The sequence below is a fragment of the Erpetoichthys calabaricus genome, chromosome 12, assembly GCF_900747795.2.
Source record: "Erpetoichthys calabaricus chromosome 12, fErpCal1.3, whole genome shotgun sequence".
NCBI lineage: Eukaryota > Metazoa > Chordata > Cladistia > Polypteriformes > Polypteridae > Erpetoichthys > Erpetoichthys calabaricus.
In genome coordinates, this window is record NC_041405.2 from 27,269,771 (window position 1) to 27,297,532 (window position 27,762).

Consider the following 27,762-nt stretch of genomic DNA (forward strand, 5'->3'; position numbering starts at 1 on the left):
TTTAATCGAGAGTCAAAAGTAAAGGAAAATTGTCTGCAACAAAAAGGATTTGTTACAGTAGTTGGTGCTCCTTCTCCCTCTCATTGTAACCTGACAGAGTATGTGATGGATTAGCACCCCATCATGGGTTGGTCCCTGCTTTGTAGGAGGTAGTGTCAGGGAAGGCCCTAACCCCCGGAAATCTTGACAGAATAAGGTGAATATTTAGACTCAATGAATGGTAGCTGCTTCAAAAAAAAACATCTCACTTCAATCGTGTGTCTTGTACGGAGATGGAATGATATATTCAGTGCAAGGAACTATGCTAAGATCATTTGACAAAGGTATACGACCCCTTGAAGTCAAAATGGGCCAGCATCCTTACGTCTCAATTTGTTACACATAGTGAGTCCATATAGGTTGTTTTGTGGGCGAGTCAGCTATCCACTATAATGGAAGTCACAATAAGTATACTGTAAAAGCTGTGGGGCAAATCACTCAATGTAGACAACATTAGTTTGGACAGTGGATCCCAAACTCAGTCCTGTGCTCCAACTGTGGCTATAGAAAGGGATGTCTGGTTAGATTACTTAATGAAAAAACGATTCCAGCTTTAGATTTTTATTCAATAAAACCACCCTGTATTTAGTCCAAAAAATATTCAGCATATTCTATTTAACACACATTCTAAACTTGAACCATATAGAGATAGCCAGTATGCAGTGAACTAACTACTGAAAAAGCAAGATGTTTGCAAACTGAAAAATATATATTAAAATAGTTGAGAGTTGCTGTACACTCTTAAAAATAATAAGGTGCCAGAGTGCCTCTTCACAGCAATGTTATACAGGAACAATTTTTGTTTCCCAAAAGACCCATCAACATAAAGGTACTGGAAAGAACCTTGTATCTATTTAGATCTGTAACAGACCCCATGCACTTGTAACGGCCGACCCCTTTACCCAGCCGGCAGCTACACTTCCAAGACCTGTGGCCTGGATGATTTACTGAGAAATAATCTAACTATCAAGCCGTACTTCTAACCAATTAAACTTTTCCCCCACAATCGACGGTGAAAAGATAAGTACACAAAACAGGATGTAAAATTTAAACGGATTAAATGTATTAAGTGAAACAAAACAAGCAAAAAATAGAAACATAAATATAAATATCCCTCCACCCCAGCAATAACAAGACACCACCAAATATATATACAACAAAAACCCTCCCTTGTCCCTGTAACATATAAACACACAACACGAATAACGACAATGACTGATAAACTGAATGCTTGTGAACTTGAGTCCGGTAATAAAGAAACTGTCCTGAAAGTGGTTGACTGAATTAGTGAAATTGAGGCGTTTGATTCTCCCCGGAAAAAATGGAGCAGCCTCACTGTGAATCCTCGGTGTGTGGTGGATGATTAAGTCCTACCCCGGGGTCTCTCGTGGTGAGGTCCTTGAAGTAAATCCGGCAGATGGAAAAACAAACTGGATGGATATGCGCGATATGGAAAATAACAGGTACAGTTGGCTCGTGGTCGTGAATGTGAAAAAAATCTCATTCTCTCCTCTCCCCTTCCTTCTCCTCCTGCTGGCTTAAATAATCCTGTGACGGCTGTGATTGATTAATTGTAAACAGGTGTTTTCCAGGTTTGTGGCTGTGGTCTCCTTCCATCATCCGTCCCCCTTTACGGGGACGGCATTAACTGATACACAAACAGTAAACGGGACAATGAAACGAGACGCACTCAGAACTGACATTTAACACTAACTATGTGGCCCCGCTACACACTAAATCACCATGGCTAGATAGTAATAGATTTGTGAAATATCGATGGGTTGTGATTTTAAAAGGTCTCTTGCTTCATACAATAACACAGGTTAAGTCCAGGTTTTCTTAGTGTCATAGGAATCCTACCATACATTATCCTACCACATACACAAGAATAAAAAGGTGTGATAGATGGCCAGCAGGCTCAAACTGGCCAGGATGCCCTCGGGATGGAAGGATGGGGGAAGTCAGCTACTTTTGGACACTGCCTCCCCCAAACTGCTAGATGGCAGCTCCCCTGGAGTGTAGTGGTGCCCAGGATTCCCACAGCGCATCCTGGGACTTGGAATTTAGGATCTCAGCCCTGATGGGTACCGACAGGGGGAGCTGTCGAAGGATCTGGGGATTCATCCTTTCCCTATAGCCCAGAAGTACAAGGTAGTCACGAGGACGTAAGCCCCAAAGTACTGAAGAAAAAAGCCAGTTATTCATTAGACCCGGAAGTGCTAGCCAGTCACGTGGTCGGAAGAACAGAAGCACTTCCGGGTCAAGGACTATTTAAAGGACTGCTGTGTGGAGGAGAGAATTGTATTGTGTTTGTGCTTGATTTTTGATTATTTATCTGTGCTATTGTGGCTGTGGTGCTTAAGGCATGGTCCCTAGGAAGAAAAGTAATTCAAATACTTCTTGGGACTTTTATTCAGAGTCCAGAGCATCTGTCTGTTCTGGTTAACGGGACAACAGTGACCCCTAGCGTTTTACAGAGGTCCTTGGTTTAACCAATTGTTCTTCGAGGAACCACACAACCCAGTAAAGAACCATAAAATGTCCTTCAAGAACCATTATTTGTAAGAGTGTAGTCCATAGGTGACAAGACCAAAGCCTCCTATTTTTGGAGGCCTTGACCCCTTTCACCATATCTCTGATTTTAACACACAACAATATCCATTTAAGTATGAACCTGATTAACCTGATGAACTACTGTACATAATGGCTTGGAGCTTAGTTTTAAAGTATCAGACACAAGGCAAAATGAAATGTAATTTTATCACGGACCACATGCACACTCACACCCACTTATACCACGTACTTATACCAGTCACATTCCAAGACACCAGCCAGCCTAAAATAAGCATCTTCTGGTTGTGTGAGGAAACCAGATTACCTAATTATGATGAATGACTGAGCTGGGAAGCCAGTAGACTCTGTGTTGTTTTTATTTTAAGTTATTTTATTACCAACTCAGCTAATCCTGTAGGAGACATCAGAAGTTAATGGGTATTAACAATATCTGATCGCAGAGCAACACTTGACCTTCCTGTATCTAATTCTGGCTTATTTGTGTCTGTTAAGTGGAACATATAACTTAAGGTGAAGGAGAGGAACAATAGAAGGTTAGAATATGTGGTCCTCAAAGAATTCACTGGAAGAAAATGTCTCTTTGACCTAGAAGACAATACATTTCAATTCCGTTTTAATTCAAAGTGGAGTTGGGGGTGAAGATGCCACTTCAGTATGTGGCAATAGTGAATGCCTATTTAAAATAAAAGAAAAAATAAAGAAAAAGCAGGTGGCTCATTTTCCGAGGGGGGGCTGGAGCCTATCCCAGCTAGCATAGGGCACAAGGCAGGAACAAACAAGGCTGGGTGAACACAAACACACACCCACACACATCTACAACCCCAATTCCAATGAAGTTGGGACGTTGTGTAAAACAGAATACAATGATTTGCAAATCCTTTTCAACCTATATTCAATTGAATACACTATGAAGACGAGATATTGAATGTTTAAACTGATAAGCTTTATTGTTGTTTTGCAAATCTTCACTCAATTTGAATTTGATGCCTGCAACACGTTCCAAAAAAGCTGGGACAGGGGCAGCAAAAGACTGGGAAACTTGAGGAATTTTCAAAAAACACCTGTTTTGAACATTCCACAGGTGAACAGGTTAATTGGAAACAGGTGTTTGTCATGATTGGGTATAAAAGGAGCATCCCCAAAAGGCTCAGTCGTTCACAAGCAAGGATGGGGCAAGGTTCACCACTTTGTGAACAACTGCGTGGGCAAATAGTCCAGCAGTTTAAGAACAACGTTTCTCAACGTACAATTGCAAGGAATCTAGGGATTTCATCATCTACTGTCCATAATATCATCAAAAGATTCAGAGAATCTGGAGAAATCTCTGCACGTATGCGGAAAGGCCAAATACCAACTTTGGATGCCCGTGACCTTCTATCCCTCAGGCAGCACTGCATTAAAAACCAACATCATTCTGTAAAGGATATTACCATGTGGGCTCAGGAATACTTCAGAAAACCATTGTCAGTTAACACAGTTTGTTGCTACATCTACAAGTGCAAGTAAAAACTCTACTGTGCAAAGCGAAAGCCATATCTCAACAACACCCAGAAATGCCGCCGGCTTATCTGGTCCCGAGCTCATCTGAGATGGACTGATGCAAAGAGGAAAAGTGTGCTGTGGTCTGACGAGTCCATTTTTCAAATTGTTTTTGGAAATCATGGATGTCGTGTCTTCTGGGGCAAAGAGGAAAAGGACCATCCGGATTGTTATCAGCACAAAGTTCAAAAGCCAGCATCTGTGATGGTATGGGGGTGTTTTAGTGCCCATGGCATCTGTGAAGGCACCATTAATTCTGAAAGGTACATACAGGTTTTGGAGCAACATATGCTGCCATCCAAGCAACGTCTTTTTCAGGGACGTCCCTGTTTATTTCAGCAGGACAATGCGAAGCCACATTCTGCATGTGTTACAACACTGTGGCTTCATAGTAAAAGAGTGCGGGTACTAGACTGGCCTGCCTGCAGTCCAGACCTGTCTCCCATTGAAAATGTGCGGTGCATTATGAAGTGCAAAATACGACAACGGAGACCCCGGACTGTTGAGCAACTGAAGTTGAACATCAAGCAAGAATGGGAAAGAATTCCACCTACACAGCTTCAAAAATTAGTGTCCTCAGTTCCCAAACGCTTATTGAGTGTTGTTAAAAGGAAAGGTGATATAACACAGTGGTAAACATGCCTCTGTCCCAGCTTTTTTGGAACGTGTTGCAGGCATCAAATTCAAAATGAGTGAAGATTTGCAAAACAACAATAAAGTTTATCAGTTTGAACATTCGATATCTTGTCTTTGTAGTGTATTCAATTGAGTATAGGTTGAAAAGGACTTGCAAATCATTGTATTCTGTTTTTATTTACGTTTTACACAATGTCCCAACTTCATTGGAATTGGGGTTGTATAAAACACACACTACGGCCAATCTAGTGTCGCCAGTTCACGCAATCTGCATGTTGTAAACTCTATTCTGGGATTTCCTAGCTAAGGAAGACAAAGGTTTTGGGGGTAAGGCATTTATATCTACTAATCATCACCTTATAACCTTAGAAGCCTATCACAATATGAATATTTTTCTTTATTTTATCTAATCAATTATGCATTTCTTGCTTTGAAATGAATTACAATTAACAGACCCCTGTCTCTCTAACCAGGCCTGGTCCATTGCCTTGCACTAAATCTTACTAGAATTACCTTTATTTCCCTAAAACTGGAATAAGTGCTATCAGTAAATGGATATATGGATATTTAATGGAGTGCGGGTTAATGTTTTGGGGGTATTTGGTGGTAGAATTAAGTGGATAGGACTGGAGAGCTTTGCTGGGCAGAATGGCCCATTCTTTTCCAGTTTGTTCTAATGTTCTAATGTTTTGAAATGCATGTGGACTCAACTGTTGGTCTTAGTTGCCAAAATGTTTATAGACTAAACTTGGCAAGTTATTAAAAATGGTTGGTTATAAATACATTAGTGGACAGATCTTTTTTTTTTTATTGTCAAGGGTACATAATTCACTTAGATTACGTTAGCCATAGGTTTTCATTATTGGGTGAAAGAGGGATGAATAATTTTGCTTACATTTTAAAACACCAGGACCTTTTGTAAATCACAATAATACTTAACTAATGTATTACAGTTTCCTCCAACTTAAATATTCCTTTTTTCCTAAAAAAAATATTTTAGAAGGTTTTTAGGACAGAATCTAAGATTTTTCTTTGACATCCTTGTAATGTGATGTGGCTGTTACTTACATCATACTGGATCAAAGATGTTGAAACATATCATTTCATCTAAAGTGAAGACAGCCAAGTAATGCTGGAAATGCAATACACATCCAAAATTTTATTAGTTTAATGCTTTCTAAACGATTCAGCTGCATCATTTATGTTGTTCTGGTATTGCAGCGTTAATATTCAGTATGTGTAATTATAGGCTATCCCATAAAACAACATCTCGTTAATATCTTTTTGGTTTCCCCTAGACAATAATGGGATTGGAAAGAAATAAAATGGAGATGGGTTCTTTTGTCTATGTGTCTCCTCTTGAGTGTCAGCAGAGATCTCACAAAAGGGGCTCAGATTTTCCAAGTAATGTCTTGATATTTTTTTTCAATTTTAAAGTATTTGCATTGTGTGCTCAGTAATATAAGGTGGAACGAAAGGACAGTTCTTTACGGTAATAAAACACTTCATTATGATTACAAGATGGTAGTCCTTGCTTCTGAATAATACTATTGGTTGCCCCAATCTAAAGTGCTGTGCTCCAGTTTGATCACGTTCATGCTGGAAGACACGGCAGACAGTATGGTGTAGCGGTTAAGACTTTGGTCTTCAAATCCCACTACTGACACCACGTGACTACAAGAAGGTCACTTCATCTTCCTGGGTACCAATTGGAAAAACAAAAGAAATGTAACTGAGTGTAGGTCAGATGAGGTAAGTCACCTCAGATAAAGGCATCAGTCCATTAATAAGTAAAGAAATCTGAAGAGAATGAAAGAAGACTAGAAAGAGAAATCACAATACCTAACATGTTTTTCAAACCAAATTCTCAATTTCGACTCTTTTTTCCTCAGTTGTATCTCATGCCTCCTTTTTGTCTTAGCAATTTTAGGAGAATCGTCTGTCACAAAGTTGACTCTTAAGTAAAGCATACATACTGTTTTAAGTCTCATGAGCCATCACAGATCAGCCTTTGAGCAGTGAAGTTTTACTATAGCAGCATTTCTTAACCCTTAAGTATTTGCGACCCAAGTTTTCATAACAGTTTTAATCGCGCCCCCGTAACATTTTTTTGAAACCCTAATAAAATTTATTCCTATATTTTTTGCTGCCGATACACCACTACAAGTTTAAAATTTCCCTATGAATAGCGAAATTACGTCACATATGGCAACATTCGCGCCCCCTTTTTTGTTACTTCGCGCCCCACAGTTTGAGAACCACTGTACTATAGGATGTTATGTGAGTAAAATTGAAATAATCATTTACACTTTTTTACTGGTATTATAGGCTTAATGTACATATTGAAATAGCATATATTAACCAAATAAATAATTCCTTACAATCATTATTGAATCTGGGTACATGGAATGTGAAGTCAAACAAAGGAAGAGTAGAACATCACAAGACCCCCCCCCCCACCCCCCAACAGCCCCCATTCTCTATTACTGATACTACTGCCTCAAATAATAATAATACCTCCAGCACTCTACTACTATATTTATAAGTTGAATACTAGTAATAGTAGTTCAACAATAATAGTACTACTACTGCCCCTGCTATTAATTACAATAATAATAATTCTTTCAACAGTAATACTGTTGATTCTACTACAAATAATAATACCATCACCATCACAGATCAGCCTTTGACCAGTAAAGTTTTCCTATAGGATGTTATGTGAGTAAAATCTAAATAATCATTTATATTTTTTCTAGTATTATAGGCTTATAGGCTTAATGAACATTTGGTTTGGACATGTGCAGAGGATAGATGCTGGGTATATTGGGAGAAGGATGCTAAGGATAGAGCTGTCAGGAAAGAGGAGAAGAGGAAGGCCTAAGAGGAGGTTTATGGATGTGGTGAGAGAGGACATGCAGGTGATGGGTGTAACAGAACAAGATGCAGAGGACAGAAAGATATGGAAGAAGACGATCCGCTGTGGCAACAACTAACGGGAGCAGCTGAATGAAGAAGAAGAAGAAGATAGGCTAAATGTACATATTGATATAGCCTATATTAAGAAAATAGCTGAAATACCCAGCGTTGCCCAGTGTTTTTTTATTTTTGAATTGTTTGAGAAAAATATAATAAAAAAAAACACAACTTTAAAAATAAAAATGAATTAACAAACAATGAAGACTCACTAATGTGCTTGTCTTGTGGTCCTGTATGTATGTTATCATCCAGTTGATGCTTGGAACTGGCCAACTCTATTTAATTTCAAAAGCAACAGGCACGTGGTGCTCAAACATAATGCTGGCAGTCACCTCCAGTTCGCCCTCTGGTGGTCGTTCCAGGTGTCATCTGGATGATAACATGCATATAAGACTGTAAGATCACCCCCCACCCTACCCAGAAGGGGTGGGTTAGGGTTGACTTCACCCTACGGTATTTTTAGTCAACAAATGAGAAACATGTCTACCAAGTTTCATGAAAATCACTCCAGCCGTTCGGAAGTGATGCTGGAACATACATACATACACACATTGACTTTTATATTATATATAAATATATACAATGCATCCGGAAAGTATTCACAGCGCATCACTTTTTCCACATTTTGTTATGTCACAGCCTTATTCCAAAATGGATTAAATTTATTTTTTCCTCAGAATTCTACACACAACACCCCATAATGACAACATGAAAAAAGTTTACTTGAGGTTTTTGAAAATTTATTAAAAATAAAAAAATTGAGAAAGCACATGTGCATAAGTATTCACAACCTTTGCCATGAAGCTCGAAATTGAGCTCAGGTGCATCCTGTTTCCCCTGATCATCCTTGAGATGTTTCTGCAGCTTAATTGGAGTCCACCTGTGGTAAATTCAGTTGACTGGACATGATTTGGAAAGGCACACACCTGTCTATATAAGGTCCCACAGTTGACAGTTCAGGTCAGAGCACAAACCAAGCATGAAGTCAAAGGAATTGTCTGTAGACCTCCGAGACAGGATTGTCTCGAGGCACATATCTGGGGAAGGTTACAGAAAAATTTCTGCTGCTTTGAAGGTCCCAATGAGCACAGTGGCCTCCATCATCCGTAAGTGGAAGAAGTTCGAAACCACCAGGACTCTTCCTAGAGCTGGCGACCTGGGGAGAAGGGCCTTAGTCAGGGAGGTGACCAAGAACCCGATGGTCACTCTGTCAGAGCTCCAGAGGTCCTCTGTGGAGAAAGGAGAACCTTCCAGAAGGACAACCATCTCTGCAGCAATCCACCAATCAGGCCTGTATGGTAGAGTGGCCAGACGGAAGCCACTCCTTAGTAAAAGGCACATGGCAGCCCACCTGGAGTTTGCCAAAAGGCACCTGAAGGACTCTCAGACCATGAGAAAGAAAATTCTCTGGTCTGATGAGACAAAGATTTAACTCTTTTGGTGTGAATGCCAGTTGTCACGTTTGGAGGAAACCTGGCACCATCCCTACAGTGAAGCATGGTGGTGGCAGCATCATGCTGTGGGGATGTTTTTCAGCGGCAGAAACTGGGAGACTAGTCAGGATAAAGGGAAAGATGACTGCAGCAATGTACAGAGACATCCTGGATGAAAACCTGCTCCGGAGCGCTCTTGACCTCAGACTGGGGCGACGGTTCATCTTTCAGCAGGACAACAACCCTAAGCACACAGCCAAGATATCAAAGGAGTGGCTTCAGGACAACTCTGTGAATGTCCTTGAGTGGCCCAGCCAGAGCCCAGACTTGAATCCGATTGAACATCTCTGGAGAGATCTTAAAATGGCTGTGTACCGGCGCTTCCCTCCAACCTGATGGAGCTTGAGAGGTGCTGCAAAGAGGAATTGGCGAAACTGGCCAAGGATAGGTGTGCCAAGCTTGTGGCATCATATTCAAAAAGACTTGAGGCTGTAATTGCTGCCACAGTTGCATCGACAAAGTATTGAGCAAAGGCTGTGAATACTTATGTACATGGGATTTCTCAGTTTTTTTATTTTTAATAAATTTGCAAAAACCTCAAGTAAACTTTTTTTATGTTGTCATTATGGGGTGTTGTGTGTAGAATTCTGAGGAAAAAATAAATTTAATCCATTTTGGAATAAGGCTGTGACATAACAAAATGTGGAAAAAGTGATGCGCTTTGAATACTTTCAGGATGCACTGTATATATATATATATATATATATATATATATATATATCCATCCATCCATCCATTTTCCAACCCGCTGAATCCGAACACAGGGTCACGGGGGTCTGCTGGAGCCAATCCCAGCCAACACAGGGCACAAGGCAGGAAACAATCCTGGGCATGGTGCCAACCCACCGCAGTATATATATATATATATATATATATAATTCTTTAAAATCATTATTGAATGTCATTCTAAACATTTTTGCACGTGGAGAGGCTGGTTACATGGAATGTGAAGTCAAACAAAGGAAGGGTAGAACCTCACATACACCCCTCCTCGCCAGCCCCCTCTTTTGTCAAACACTAGGCGGCAATGCTTTTATTTTCGGTTTTCTAAATTTGTAAGGTATGTTAGATCAGTGTCTCCATCAGATTATTTTACTTTGGCTGTTTTTCTTGGCTCAAGTTTAATTATCACTCATACGTTACTCCGTTTGATCTTGTCATTTCAGATGATTTAAGATGGTGGCACGCTCAGAATTAATTGAAATCTTGCCCTTTCTAGTGCAAATCACAGGAGTTTACACTTTATACATGTTTGCTGTAAGATATCTGATTCCACTCAAAGGCGATATTTTTTACTTTCAGGATCTGTGCAGCGTCTAGTCATCCGGCGGAAACAACTTTCTTGTTTGTTAAAGAACTGTACACGGAGGTTTTGGGTAGAAAAAGGAAAAAATCACTTGAGGCAAAAAAAAAAAAAAGCGCTGCTAAATGATTAACAGAAAGAAAGGAAAGGCGCAGGGCGGGAACACCTGTCATCTTTTAAAACCAGACGGATTGTTTTTTGGATTTTCTAAGTTGTTTAATTCTAATTCTGATTCTTCTAAAATGTGAAAGTTTTTGTTTTGCTGAATTGCTATCCGGCGGCACGGTGGCGCAGTGGGTAGCGCTGCTGCCTCGCAGTTGGGAGACCTGGGGACCTGGGTTCGATTCCCGGGTCCTCCCTGCGTGGAGTTTGCATGTTCTCCCCGTGTCTGCGTGGGTTTCCTCCGGGGGCTCCGGTTTCCTCCCACAGTCCAAAGACATGCAGGTTAGGTGGATTGGTGATTCTAAATTGGCCCTAGTGTGTGCTTGGTGTGTGGATGTGTTTGTGTGTGTCCTGCAGTGGGTTGGCACCCTGCCCAGGATTGGTTCCTGCCTTGTGCCCTGTGTTGGCTGGGATTGGCTCCAGCAGACCCCCGTGACCCTGTGTTCGGATTCAGCGGGTTGGAAAATGGATGGATGGATGGATGGATGGATGGAATTGCTATCTCGCCATGTCATTCTCACCCTATAAAGCAGCCTATTCTGGCCAGAAGGTAATAAGCAGCCTGGGAGACGGTGTCAGACCAGCACAAGGCCCCGTTTAGAATCATCAGTTTAACTTACCTTCACATCTTTTGGGGTGTGTGACTCAAAAAAGCTCACATAAAGCAACCTCTGGAAGTGGCATTTGAACCTGGGGGTCTAGATGTAAGCTAAAGTAGCACTGACCACTGCTCTGTCCAGAGTTTTTATTAGCTAATTATTATTTATTCTAGGCAGTTATTTTTCCTGAAATTACCTAACAATTTTCATCCATCGTGATTTTTTGTCTTAAGCTGTTTATTCCACTTTACAAAGAAACAAAAAACAAATTAATAAATACAATCACTCTGCAGTTCTTCTTAATCATTCATGCCATTTAGCTTTTTGCCATTTGTATTTTCTTTTAAAGAATAAAAATTACAAATGTCAATGTGGCCTAAATACAAATAGCCAGTTTAATTTTTTTTTCTATCTTCATGCTTAACAGCAAACAGCTATTCAAAAATATAGATTTTTGAAAACAAAATAGATTCACGTTAAAAAGCAAGTTGCAGAATACAAATGCATTCTTCTATAAAAACAAGGAGCTGCCAAATTCCATGGAATTGTCAAACAAAGTCTCTTAGGTATGGTGGAGTTAGAGAAAACACAGAAATGCAGTGAAACAGCAACAAGTCTAAATAAACTAGAAATAACAATTAAGGAGCGGAAACAGCATCTGATTAGGAAACTGTTGAAAATAAAATAACAGAGCCAACAACTGCCTTCGACTCAGATTGGATTTTATAATACAAGAACAAATAACATTACTAATACTTTCACTACTACTACTACTATTGCTACTCATAAAAATAATTATCATGTAGGTGCTACTTCTAGTAATATGACTGCTAATATTACTGTTAATATCTTCACTACTAGTACCACAAGCTCTATTAATATATTTAATAACTATTCTAATAGTACAAAGCAAAAACTATACCTACTTAAAAATTATTACACCAGCTCCATCACTCCTACTATAACTATCCATCCATCCATCCATCCATTTTCCAACCCGCTGAATCCGAACACAGGGTCACGGGGGTCTGCTGGAGCCAATCCCAGCCAACACAGGGCACAAGGCAGGAAACAAACCCCGGGGAGGGCGCCAGCCCACCGGAGGGCACACACACACACACCAAGCACACGCACACACCAAGCACACACTAGGGACAACTTAGGATTGCCGGAGCACCCGGAGGAAACCCACGCAGACACGGGGAGAACATGAGCGCTTTTCTCAGTACTCATTGCCTTATCCACGCAGGGAAGACCCGGGAAGCAAACCCAGGTCTCCTAACTGCGAGGCAGCAATGCTACCACTGCGCCACCGTGCCACCCTACTACAACTACTGTTTCAAATTTACTACTACTGTACTAATAACAACACTTGTACTGACCCAGACAAAGACAATAATAACTTTTTAACGAAAAGGATGTAATATACAGTATGTAATGAAATCACTAATACAAGCCAGGGTCCTTACCAAAAAGTCATAACAAACTTTTCCTAAGTTCAAAACACTAAGCAAGAATTGCAGGTCTTTGGATCAAAGAGAAAGTTCTTACTGTGAACTGTAAGAAAATAACAATCAAAAGAATCACACAACTGCTGTACGTTTATCTGTCTTACAGATGGTTTTGAAATACTAATAATTCTACATTGCTGCTACTACTGTCTGTACTGATAATAATACCTTCAGCACCCTACTACTACATTTATAAGTTGAATACTAGTAATAGTAATTGAGTAGTAGTAGCACTACTACTACTATAATAATAATAATAATAATAATAATTCTTATAATTCTCTATTGCTGCTATTACTGTTTTTACTAATAATACGTCCAGCACTCATTTATAAATTAAATACTAGTAATAGTAGTTGAGCAGTAGTAGCACTACTACTACTACTACTACTACTACTACTACTACTACTACTAATAATAATAATAATAATAATAATAATAATAATAATAATAATAATAATAATAATTCTCTATTGCTGCTACTACTGTCTGTACTAATAATAATACCTCCAGCACTCTACTACTACATTTTTAAGTTAAATACTAGTAATAGTAGTTGAGCAGTTATAGCATTACTACTACTACTACTACTACTACTAATAATAATAATAATAATAATAATAATTTTCTATTGCTGCTCCTACTGTCTGTGCTAATAATAATACCTCCAGCACTCTACTACTACATCTATAAGTTAAATACTAGTAATAGTAGTTGAGCAGTTGTAGCACTACTACTACTACTACTACTGCTACTACTACTATTATTATTATTATTATTATTAATAATAATAATAATAATAATTCTCTATTGCTGCTACTACTGTCTCTACTAATGATACCCACAGCACTCTAGTACTACATCTATAAGTTGAATAATAGTAATAGTAATAGTAGTTGAGCAGTTATAGCACTACTACTACTACTACTACTACTACTATTAATAATAGTAATAATAATAATAATAATAATAATAATAGTAATAATAATAATTCTCTATTGCTGCTACTACTGCCTTAACTAATAATAATACATTCAGCACTCTACTACTATATTTATAAGTTGAATATTAGTAATAGTAGTTCAACAATAATAGTACTACTACTGCTGCTACGACTACTACTACTACTTCTACTTCTACTGCTACTGCTATTAATTACAATAATAATAATTCTGTCAACAGTAATACTATTGATTCTACAACAAATAATAATACCACCACCTACTATGAGAAGATAAATGAATAATTGTGGCGGACAGCCGGGACCCATGCCCAGCTGGGATGCCCCTTTGTCACTAGATCCGGGGGAGCAACCATGGAAGCCACGCTACGTCCCTCTGAACCTTTGTTGGCCGCCCCCTTGGGTTGCGCCGGGGCCACTTTCATGGAAGACCAGACCTCATCTTGGTTGGGCTCCGTGGCCTCTGCCAGGGGTAGCTGCATAGAGCTGCACAGCTTAACAAGCCCGTCTGGGCAGGAGTGCAGCCACACCCAGAAGTGCAGCCAGAAGTAGGTCAACGAGCACCTGCAGCACTTCCGGGTGGGCTATAAGAGGAGCCTGCAGCCACTACTCGGGGTGCCATAGTTGGGAGGAGGACGACGAAGCTGCCCTGGGATGAGTAGAGGAAAGAAGAGTGTGATTTGGGGTGTTTTATTTGTGTTTTTGGGACAATGTTGTGCTGTGGGGATTATGGGGAAGACGTGCACCACAGGTGAAGAAAAAATAAAATCTTTTTTTTATTTTACCCGTGCCTCTGGTGTCAGTCTGTGTCGGGTCAGTGCCAATAAAGCACCTTTGCCACATGATAAAAATTATAATAAAGTAAGTGCTGCCTTACAATGCTTCTCCTCTATTTCCCCCTGAAGATCTGAAACTAGCAATCTCAGGGCAGATGACATCATTTCCAGTTCCAGGGCTCCTGGACCCACCTCTTCTCACTCACCACCTGTTCAACTGGCACCACTCTACTACTACTACAATTATAAGTTGAATACCAGTAATAGCAGGTCTAGCAATACTACTGCTACTACTGTTAATTATAATATTAATAATTCTTTCAACAGTAATTCTCTTGATTCTTCTACAAATAATACCATCACATACTATGAGAAGAAATAATGAATAATTTTTGATGACAATGAATAATAATAATAAAGTAGTACTTGTAATAATATGACCATGATTACTGAGAACATATGGTATGCAATCAGGGGTAGGAGTAGATCAGGTATGATGATTTGTTTTAGTTTTTAATAAAAAAATTATACTCTGGGCAATGGCAAACCTTGGGCCCTAACGTTCATGTGGATGTTACTTTGATATGTACCACCTACTTAAAGGTTTCTGCGGACCACCTACATCCCTTCATGGCAATGGTATTCCCTGACATCCGCAATGCAAAAATTGTTTTCAGAATGGTTTGAGGAAAATGACAAATAGTTCAATGTGCTGACTAAACTGCTAAATTTCTCAGATCTCAACCCAGTCGGGCATCTGATGGATATGCTTGAAAAACAAGTCTGATCCATGGAGGCCCATCCTCACAACTTACAGAATTTGAAAGATCTGTTAGTAACATTTTGGTGCCAGATAACTACAGGACACTTTCAAGGTCTTGTGGAGTCCATGCCTTGACTGATCAGAGCTGCTTTGGAGACATGAGAGTGACCCACACAACATTAGACAGGTGGTTTTAATGTTGTGTCTGTTAGGTGTATAACTGTTTGTTTGAATTGTAAAGAAATGCTGAGGTCAACAAAAATAAGTAACAAAGCATTCACTCCAATCCTAACTGTCGTCAGTAGAAAAGAAATCCGTATCTCTCAAATAAAAGGGGAAACAGCTGAGGGTCATGAACTTTCTGTAATTTCAGTGGGTTCATGCCTCTGCCTCTAAAGTTTTTTTCTTTTATCCATTATTTAAGATTCTTTTGGAATTTGGAGGTTTGCAGAGAATAATCGAATTTTAAACATGTCATTCAGCATACAGGATGCATGTACAATGATATTGTGTTTTTATTTTTTCCGTCTTTATAATTGCCATTGATTCCTTTGATGGCATTTAAGCATTTAAAAGGTAGAGGGATGCCAGTATCGCACTGTAGAACTGTAATAGTTTCAACCGTTACATGATTTATGGTCAAAAAGTCACCCAATATATAGAAATCCACATTTTTTGCTATAGATTTACCTGAACTCTCAGACTTTCTTTCCTATATTTTAACATTCTAGTCCTCTTAGTATGTTTAACTTAAAGCAGGCTTACTGCATTTTCAGTTTTTCCGACTAAGCTGTTTCTTATTTTAAAATATAGAGTTTGCTCTTATTTATGGTATGAGGTTAGACTCGGCTCCGATTCAAAGTGAGTCTGCACAGGATAGGGTGGTGCCACTTAACTCGCCAAAGGCACTTCTTTTATGAAATGCAAACTGATTAATTAAGTTTGATTTTCCTGCATTCCAGCAGAACTCTTTAGTGCTGCTATATACTCCTTTGCAGTTGTAACTATAAGGCCTTCGATGTGTGTATGCACAGACCTGCAAAAAATGACTTCCCTACTGTCAGACTGCATTTACAGTTGCATAGTTTTAACAGAGAAATCTGTCAGAGCTTTTTGTGTTGTAGTGGTTTAGAGGTCAGTGAATGAGAGGAAAACATGAAGGCAAACTTTAGTGTAGATATCTGCTATATAAAACAATCAAACATGCAGTTTTAATGTGTGAAAAATGTTGAAGTCAGCCATATCAAAAGGGTACTTGGGGTCAGCTGTATAAACACTTGGTTTTGCAAATGTCATTTAGGCAGACTCTGGCTGGTATATATCTGACAAACTTTGGTTCTTACCATCAGCGTAAGAGTAAAGCCGCTTCATGCCACTAAGAAAACTAAATACAGGGTGAGCCAAAATGAAGTACCACATTTCTCAGTCATTGTAGAGGCAGCCGTGTGGGTTGGGCTGGGGGTCCTTTGATAGGCAATCCCTTGTAGTTTTCAGTCGGCAACATGCCTTGGTCTGATGTGGATCGTGCTTTCTCTGTTGAATCATTCTTCCATCACCACACCACACCACACCTTCTGAACCCACTTCAGCATTCCTCCTAATGGTGATGTCCCAAATCGGAAAAACAATTCTTCAGTGGGTGGCTAAACTTAGACAGATGGATACAACATTGAACAGAAAATCTCCAGGTCATCCTCAGACTATACGAATGCCTGAAAACATCCAAGCTGTAATGGCATCAATTTTGCAGTTTCGACATTGCGCACAAACATGTTTCTGCCTTAAGCATTTGTTGTGAGTTTGTGGGCAAAGCAATGTAATTTAGTGTTTACCGCCCCCAAACCCCCCTCCCCCACCAACCAATTCATTTCTACCCCCACAGGAAAGACTTAAAGACATATGGTCTTGCGGGTGGCAGGTGTTAAGATGTTCTATTCCCCCATTGGTCTGAGGTATGGCTGCTTGGAATTGGCTTGTCGCAGAGGCCTTTAAATACTATGACGCCCTATTGGCTGTAGGGGTTGGACAGAACATCTATAAATGTATGTGTTTAACCTCACAATCTCTCTCTTACTAACCAACATCTGAAAGAAGCATCTCTCTTGCTAACCTGTGATGATGAAGAGAACACAATGAAGAGCACAGCTCAGCAGCCATTTTGAACAGACATGTGGCTGAAAGCTGAGCACCAATGATGCCTTAACTAGAGACATTTAAGTAACTACAAGACTGTGTGCCACCTGAACTACATATCACCATTTAATCAGGTTGTATGGTTGCCAATATTCAAATATACTTTGCATTTTGTTATTATTTATGAATATTATCAGTAATACATTATTTTATGTGTAACTTAACTTCTGCTCGTCTTTTTACTACATCTAATTGCCTAAGGTAATAGATATAGAAGGGAAGGTGGGGATAAGTTATATACAATAATACCTTATAAACAGTGGTAAGTCTGTGAGATTAGGCATTCTAAGGATACATATTAATAATACAATAGGGGAAAGTAGAGCAATATATATTACTCTACCAAGACAAAACAGCATTTCCAACACATCTTTGGGAAGGATTTTGCATGAGGAGCTTGATTTCCATCCATACAAAATGATGGTAGTACAGGAACTCACTGAGAGAGAGACTGGGATAGCCGTAGAGAGTTGTGCACACACATGCTGTACCATTCTTCAAGATGCTATCATCATTTGCAGTGATGAGGCAAATTTCCACTTGAATGGTTGCGGAAATAAGTAAAACTTTTGCTTTTGGGCTGAAACCAACCCTTATGAACTTCATCATAGACCCCTGTACAGTAAGCGTGTTACAGTTTGGTGCACCGTTGCGGAATTTGGCATTGTAGGCACTTACTTTTTTGAGGAGGGGAGAGCAAAGGTCACCATCACTTCAGAATGTCACATTGAAATACTAGACAACTGGAAGAAATGGATGTGGTGGATGCCTGGTTTCAACAGGATGGAGCAACAGCTCATACGGCGCGGAGATCCACGCAAGTTTCCGGGGAAGCTGATGTAGGGTGGCCTTCATGTTCCCCTGATCTTGCTCCGTGCGATTTCTTTTTGTGGGCTATCTCAAGTCGAAGGTATACACACACCGATCTCAAAACCTTTGAAGCCCTCAAGGACACTATTCACCACAAAATCACCACTATTCCCCTTGAAATGGCCAAACGAGTCATGCGAGCGTTCAGAAATCATCTCCAAGTGTGCATCACTAATGATGGCCACCACCTTGAAGACATCATTTTTAAAACACAGTGAAAAAAATCTATTTTGTATAACCGTTCTTGTGTTGTAATGAAATTTATTTTGTAGAATAAAAGTTTGAAATGTGGTACTTCTTTTGGCTCACGCTGTATATGAAAATTTACAGAGAGTTACAAGGCCATTCCTATGGCTGTACAATTCCACTGAACCATTACAGCCATAATGTCCAGTAGTTAGTCCACCTTGCAGTAGATGTCCTTCATCAGAGCAAAACACATACATTTCAATGAATTCACAGATGACCCAAACATAACATTAAGAGAGGCGCAAACCCTCAGGTAAACTCAGTGTTTATAACTCCCTATTAAGATCGCCCTTTGATCCAAGAGCAAGGTGGTTACTGCTGGTCACTTATAAGTACACGAGTGCTCAGCTCAGGAATGATACTCAACAGTTCTGCAAAAAATGTCAATACATGTAGGAGTGAAAACTGAAGCACTGACCCTGTTACATCTGTAGCAAACTCAACGATGCATTCAGGCATGGTGGTGATAGTGCCGCTCTTTGCTTCACTACATCAGTAAACCAAAAGAGAACCATGAATTATATTTCATGAGAATATAAGACAACCTGTTCATGAGCACTTATACAATGTTCAAAAGATCTGAAACACATGATTTCCTTATCATCGAATTGACTGAAGAATTTGAAAGCAATCATATTTGAATTGCCTAGCAAAAGTCTAGTCTTTAAGGATACATTCTGAATTTTTCAAGTTGAGGTTATTTCTTCTCGGTCATTGTATATCTTAATCGGCCACATCAAATTTTGTTCTGAAGTGAAACATTTTTCATAAATTAAAAATTGTAGCCTGCTCTTTTTAAAATGGAGTAGAAGCTGCCAGGATTAAAAAAGTACGAACCAAAACCTTAAAACCTACCTGGAGAAAACTCCCTTGTTTTATGACTTTTATGGAGCAACGTTCTGGATTGGAAAGAATCCCTGTGTCCAGCATAAAAGGAGCTGCTTCACTCCAGTTTGGGAGTTAGCATAGGACTGAGCACATCGGGGAGGAGTAGAGGAAAAAAAAAGAAAAAAGAAAAGAACAAGGATTGTATCTTCCGTCCCGGAAGTGAGAGGTGGAGTCGGGGTAAGGGCTCCACCTCCAAGGAAACAGAAAACTCGCTTTGCCGCTAATAACACAAGCAGTGCCAGCATGTCAGCAAAACGAAACCTCAGAAGAAAGACAAAGTCGATTAGCCGCTAACATGGGCAAAACGGTATCCCTTTTACTTTTCCTCCCGCTGCTAATACACAAGCGAGGCAAGAACATTGACAAAACCAAACCTCCGAAGAAAGACAAAGTCACTTATCCACTGATAACGACAATACGGTATCCCTTTTACTTTTCCTCCTGCTGCTAATACACAAGTAAGGCAAGCACATCGGCAAAACGAAACCTCCAAAGAAAGACAAACTCACTTAGCCGCTAATAACACAAGTGAGGCCAGCACATCAGCAAAACGAAACCTCAGAAGAAAGACCAAGTCGCTTAGCTGCTAACATCGGTAAAACGGTATCCCTTTTAGTTATCCTCCTGCTGCTAATAAACAAGCGAGGCAAGAACATTGACAAAACCAAACCTCCGAAGAAAGACAAAGTCACTTATCCACTGATAACGACAATACGGTATCCCTTTTACTTTTCCTCCTGCTGCTAATACACAAGCAAGGCGAGCACATCGGCAAAATGAAACCTCCGAAGAAAGACAAACTCGCTTAGCCGCTAATAACACAAGCGAGGCCAGCACATCAGCAAAACGAAACCTCAGAAGAAAAACAAAGTCGCTTAGCTGCTCACATAGGCAAAACTGTATCCCTGTTACTTTTTCTCCCGCTGCTAATACACAAGCGAGGCAAGAACGTTGACAAAACCAAACCTCCGAAGAAAGACAAAGTTGCTTAGCCACTGACAACGACAATACGGTATCCCTTTTACTTTTCCTTCTGCAACTAATACACAAACAAGGTTAGCACATTGGCAAAACGAAACCTCCGAAGAAAGACAAACTCGCTTAGCCACTAATAACACAAGCGAGGCCAGCACATTGGCAAAACGAAACCTCAGAAGAAAGACAAACTCGCTTAGCCACTAATAACACAAGCGATGTCAGCACATCGGCAAAACAAAACATCCGAAGAAAGACAAAGTTGCTTAGCCACTGACAACGACAATATGGTATCCCTTTTACTTTTCCTTCTGCTGCTAATACACAAGCAAGGCAAGCACATCGGCAAAACGAAACCTCCGAAGAAAGACAAACTCGCTTAGCCACTAATAACACAAGCGAGACCAGCACATCGGCAAAACGAAACCTCAGAAGAAAGACAAACTCGCTTAGCCACTAATAACACAAGTGAGGCAAGCATATCGGCAAAACGAAACCTCCGAAGAAAGACAAAGTTGCTTAGCTGGTAACATCAGCAAAACGGTATCCCTTTTACTTTTTCTCCTGCTGCTAATACACAGGAGAGGCGAGAAGGTCAGCAAAATGAATCCTACAAGGAGAAGAGTAGTTCCTTTCAATTAGTTGACATCTCTACATTTCAGTTTTTTTCTGACGATTTCAATAGTTTCTAGCACCCTGTGCTTTTTACAGGTACACAGCTAGTTATTTTATATTGAAAGAGGCCTGTGTAAGGTATTTTACTAAAAATATATGGTCATTTAAACCTGGGAATGAGTCTGTGCAGTTGTGTCTGGGGAGTGGGTCTCTGAGATGCCCCCTACAGGTCACATTATGTATAGATACAACATAGATACTGCATATGTGTGTATGCGTGTGCTCTAAGATGAGAAAAAGCAACTGTACAGCTTTATCCTTTTTACAACTCTAAATTTTATACTTAACTCATTCTATGACATGAATCAATTACAGTCTCTTTCCACTTATGGAGTTATGGCTCATTAGACTTTTATCCAATTACCATTGCAAACCAACATTTATTTTCCTTCAATAGCTGTCTGCTTGACCTCTCAGCGATACAAGAGAGACAAATTTATTTGGCATTTTGTCAATATATTGTTACCTGCAACCCATTCTCATTGCAAATTTATGGTCCATGTATTTGTTACCCTGAATGGACATTAATAAGATTGTCAATACTGTAAAACAGGTCAATGATAATATTCTCTATACACTGCTATTCACAGATTCATGAGGCTGGGTTTACCGTGTATGTGCAGTAAATTACAGAAGGGTCATTCAAAGATGTTTGTAAAGGCTTTTAAAACTGCTGAGAGACAGCCATAGAACTGCTTATGATAATACTGTGCTCATTTTTTACTTTTATTTCTCTCTTTACCTTGAATGACATTTTTAGAAATTATCATTGTAATGTTTTTTGATGTGTGATGGAATAACATCTGTATTCATTCCTTGTTGGGAACAAAGAGCACCAAAGATTACGTCTATAAAATTCATAGATTGCATATAATGAGAACAGAAAATATCAAAGCAAAACAGAAGCAAAACAAACTCTAACTGCTTGAGTGGGCCTCACTAAATAGGGTCCGGTCTTTGTTTAGCGTCCACTTATCCACTGTCCAAAAGTAAAGTGCTTTACACCCTGCCATTCACATCCCAGTTCTCCCTCTTCCACCCCCCTGCCGTTCTCCTCACTCATAACTTCAAGCTGTCGGAGCTACTGGATAGAATTAGCCTTTAAACCATCCCTGCGGTTATTTATTGGGCAATCCCCAGGATTATTTTCAGGGTCAGTAACATCCTCTAGAAGTTCTAGTGGTTTCAGGTTATATCGCTTTGACCTTTCCTGGCCGACATCGCTATGCGTCACCACCAAAGGTGAGCCGGATAGCAGGTCAACCTCAAAATGCCCCCTGCGATACTGATTGGTTAAATAATATAACTTACTTCTCAGCAAAATAACTGTGAGAAACAGACAACTGTATTAAATCAATCTTACAAAAAACTATACAAACATAAATGGCAACCACCAAATTCGTGAGCGCACCTCCTTCCCCTACAACCCCACAAATACAGTATGTAAATAACTTGAAAGAAAACCCTTCAACACGGACAAACCCAAAATCCAGGCAGTTTCTAGACACTTATGATAATATTAGTTCATTTTCCTTGTTCTCTTTTCCCAAGAGTCTCCAAACGCGTTACTCCAGATAAGCAAGGATCGCTCTTAGCTCACCCACGTTAATTTCTCCTGACTGACCCATCCGCTTCTACTTCAGAGTGGGTCGGCCGGTGTTCTAACGAAACATCCTACCCATCGAAATGATCTACTCACTGATACTACGCATGCGCAGACCAAAATTACGCAACTTTTCTACCTAGTGTTGAAGTTTGAGGTGTTACTATATTTCAGTAATATGTATGCTTAGCCTTACTACATTAATGCATTTATTACAGTTTACTGCATAGGTATTTACTGTCAACATTTTATAAGTTGTATATTTTGCATGTGTGACTTTTAATCTTGTACAGCCCATTGTATCCATGCACGAGTAATGACCGTCTTGTGAAATCTTTGCATCAGGCTGTGTCTCTTTCAGGCATTAAATGATGCATATAGAATAAATTGAGAAATGTTAACATTTCCATAAATAAACTACGGTAGGATACTTCGATAGGACAAATCGTCAGAACACCGGCAAAGTCTTCGAGGTGGCCACCTCCATAAGCAGGTGAGGTAATCCTTTCTCTGGCCGTGGATAGTCAACATTTCACCGTTTTTTTGTCCCATTTATAGGTATGTGATAAAAGAATTTTCTCTTTTCTTTTTCACTCCCCTTCATGCTTTTCGCTGCCGTTGTTAACTGTATCCTGGCATCCTTTCTCCATGACAACCTTTGGAAACCATAGCAACAGACCACACACCCCCAGGTCTTTTTTACGAATGTCTGCCCAATTTGCCTGATTTTTTTCCTCCCCCCCCCCACCATATTAAGGGTGCATAGACAGCAACAGGGTTGACACTGAGGACGGCTAAGAGACAAAAGCAAAATCAGATAGCGGTTATGTGGCAGTGCCACCAGGTGTCCACAATTAACACAGTGGTAAATATGATGCCAGCCCTCTATAACTAGAGTTACAAGACTATTGGTGTTTCCTGGGACAGTCACATATTTCATGCCCGATTTTGGTGTCCTGATTTATTTTTTTTTAAATCCTCATTTGTTCTTTATTTTAAACATATACAAACAAAGAGCAGTTTGGAGTCTATTCTTTCAGGGAGAATTTGATTGTCCTGTCTATAAAACACAGCAGGACTACATTTTGTCTACGGGGGAAACCCTTTGTGGAAATTTCTTCTACTAGTTTGCTTAGTCTTGCTTTGGTGACCTTGAAGCGGTACTTTTAGGGCACCAGTTAGTAAAGTAAGGGCACAAGTCCCTTGGCGGTCCTCCCATTTAAAGACAATGACATTTTGAGTATCATGACTAAGCTGATCTTTTCATAAAGTGGATTTGTCTTCACAGGACTTCTGCATGTTTAGCAGATTGAGGTGGAGGTCTTTTATGCTCAAATAAAAAAAGAATACTCTGGACAGAGCAGGGATCAACTCAAAAAAGGTCAACTAAAAATCTATGCAGTAGGCCAGATAAATGGAATATGCAAAACTAGTGATGAGTGAAATGATTTACGCAGAGTTGGGATCACTAGGTGTGATGCACTGCAAAAATAAATTGCAGTGAAATTTAGTTCCACTCTGCAAGCGTTTCGTGCATGAATTCTGCAAAAATCTGCTTTTTAAGTATTTATTTAGTATTTCAATAAAGATCTCTACTAAAAAAGAAATATATCTTCAGCTAGGATAAGGCAGTTGCAAGGCAAGAGGAGGGTTTTTGCAGCAGGGACGTTCTGTGTACTGAGTTGTGCTGTAAAGAATACACAGTAATGTACATGATGATGCATTTTGATTGGTTTTCATGTGAAAGATATGCAGCACATGTCATATAAAATAAAAAAATAAATAAAAAAAACCCACTAAACTCCACAATGATATGAAAAAGAAGCATAACTAAAATTGGTTTCACTGGATGGGTTAGAATTACATGCTTCACATAGCTGCAGTGAAGAGCACAAGTAAACATGTTTTTCTCCCAAAAAAACCTTAAATAGTAAAATAAATAAATGAATAAAAGTATTTAGTGAGTTTCACATTTCGCAATTACAATATCGCCTATGATACAAAGTTAGTGTCAATTTTGTGAAATGCATGTGACAGTCACATACATGTTCAGAATCCAGAAGGAAGTGTGAGTTCTTACATGTGTAAACCGGTGGTGGAGAGTTTACTCTTATTTATATTTAGCCTATCCAGTGACCTGAGACGACGACTGGACTCCTTTGGTACTGTGTCTCTTCGGAGAATCCTTGGGTACCACTGGTTTGACTTTGTGTTGCTCACGGAGTCCCGAATGAGACACATTACCTGCACAATGGGCATGTGGCACGATTACCCGAGGGTGATCCGGCTCACAGGATCTTCATTGTTGAAGACCACCAGCTGGACCAGGCCAAGGGGACGCACACGTAACACCTGGCTGCGGCAGATAGAGGGTCATCTCCAGTCAGTGGGACTGGACCACGCGTCTGCCTGGGGGGTTGCCAGCTAGGATCCCAAGGTGTTTCATCATGTGGTGGGTGCAGCAACATGTTGTACCAATGCATGCTTACTAACTTGACCTGACATTTTGTTGTTTCACACAACCTGCTCCCTAACGTGAAAGGCTTTGTCTTAAAACTTTTATCTTGTACAGAACTGCTTGGCGACAATTGAGAACATCAAGTACTCAAAGCTTCCAACCATATGAAAGCATTCCTTTTACATCCTCACATCGAGGTTTCTTTGAAGACCACTACCTTGCAAAGTTACATCAGAAATGTAATCAATGTCAAACTGTATTTTTTAATGTTGAAAACATAAGAATGTGTTTCCAAACTTTGTTTCCAAACTTTTCGACCATATGCAAGCATTGCTTTTACATCCTGAGATCAATGTTTGTTTCAGGAGCACTACAGTACTTCAGAAATGTAGATCACCGATGTAATCACTGTGAAGCTGCATTTTTTTTAATGTTAAAAACTAAAGACTCTGTTGCCAACATGGACAAATTCTGCTCTCTCGTTATGAACTACCTTTATTTTAGGACTGTATGTTCATGTGTTTCATTAGTTCCTTATGTTTGTGTGTAATGGGTCGTACAGTAATCCCTCCTCCATCGCGGGGGTTGCGTTCCAGAGCCACCCGCGAAATAAGAAAATCCGCGAAGTAGAAACCATATGTTTATATGGTCATTTTTATATTGTCATGCTTGGGTCACAGATTTGCGCAGAAACACAGGAGGTTGTAGAGAGACAGGAACGTTATTCAAACACTGCAAACAAACATTTGTCTCTTTTTCAAAAGTTTAAACTGTGCTCCATGACAAGACAGAGATGACAGTTCTGTCTCACAATTAAAAGAATGCAAACATATCTTCCTCTTCAACGGAGTGCGCGTCAGAGAGAGAAAAGCAAACAAATCAATAGGGCTGTTTTAAGTATGCGAAGCACCGCCGGTACAAAGCTGTTGAAGGCGGCAGCTCACACCCCCTCCGTCAGGAGCAGAGAGAGATGAGAGAGACAGAGAAAAACAAAGTCAAAAATCAATACGTGCCCTTTGAGCTTTTAAGTATGCGAAGCACAGTGCAGCATGTCACTTCAGGAAGCAGATGCACACAGAAGGTAGCAACGTGAAGATAATCTTTCAGCATTTTTAGACGAGCGTCCGTATCGTCTAGGTGTGCGAACAGCCCCCCTGCTCAATCCCCCTACGTCAGGATCAGAGAAAGTCAGCACAAGAGAGAGAGAAAGTAAGTTGGGTAGCTTCTCAGCCATCTGCCAATAGCGTCCCTTGTATGAAATCAACTGGGCAAACCAACTGAGGAAGCATGTACCAGAAATTAAAAGACCCATTGTCCTCAGAAATCCGCAAACCAGCAAAAAATCTGCGATATATATTTAAATATGCTTACATATAAAATTTGCGATAGAGTGAAGCCGCGAAAGGCGAAGCGCGATATAGCGAGGGATCACTGTATATGTGAATTCATATCAAAAAGTAGTAATTGCAATGGAGAGAAACTGACACAATGCAATACATTCCCCATGGCTTATGGGTAATTTGAACACAGACAGCACATCACTCTGCTATTAGTCTACTTGTAAATATTTGTAAATAAACGTGTGGTGGTGTTTGAACATTGGTGTCTGCTTGTCTGTGTCACGACTGGTCTCCACAACACCTACAGTGGTTCTGTAATATTTAAAATGCCAGCGTTTCACATTTCCTGTTCTACGTACATTTTCCAAGGTAAGACACTACTGTTCATGTACATGGTTGGGATGAAGGCATAAAGCGAGTGACTAACTCAGGGTCACACAATTGAGCAAAGGGGAGACTTGCACTTTAACCGGCATTGTGGTTGACACACTGCAGTAGGATAACACGATGCCCTTATCCTGTTTGAATACTTGCACTTTACAGAGAGACAATAAATGCTGATTAGATTTGAAACAGCTATTTTTATTATTCACATTCCAATTAATATGATTATCACATGTGTTTCAGGCTCTTTGCAGTCTGTAACTATTTCTGCCTTCTCTCTCAGAATAAACAGCTGTGAGATTTCAGCTTCTAGCAGCCAAATGCTAACAGTTCTAACTTTGTAAAGATCATGTGTTTGTTCTGTTTGTTTACAAGTAGTTTTCATTTGTGTCCTCCTTCTGCCTAATTAAATAATCTGTTTGAGGCAGTAGTCACTGTCACCTCCTCCTGTCTTATCTCCACGTCTGCTCTTATGATAATGGCACAATAGTTACTGTTCTGTTTCGGAGCACCAGTGTACGAAGCAAACAGAAGAGGAGACAGAGCGTAGTCTGTGTGAGTTGGACTGAATGCTGAATAAAAATTACACTATAAAAATATTGACAAAAACAAGCCATTCAGACCAACAAAGCTCGCCATTCCTATCCACCTTATTTCTCCAAAATAACATCAAGTCGGGTTTTGAAGGTCCCCAAAGCAGGGCTGTCTTAACAGCATTATGGGCCCCTAGGCAAAGCAGTGCAATGGGGGCTCTACCTACACAACCACTCACAGGAATAAAAATGTAAATGGTCG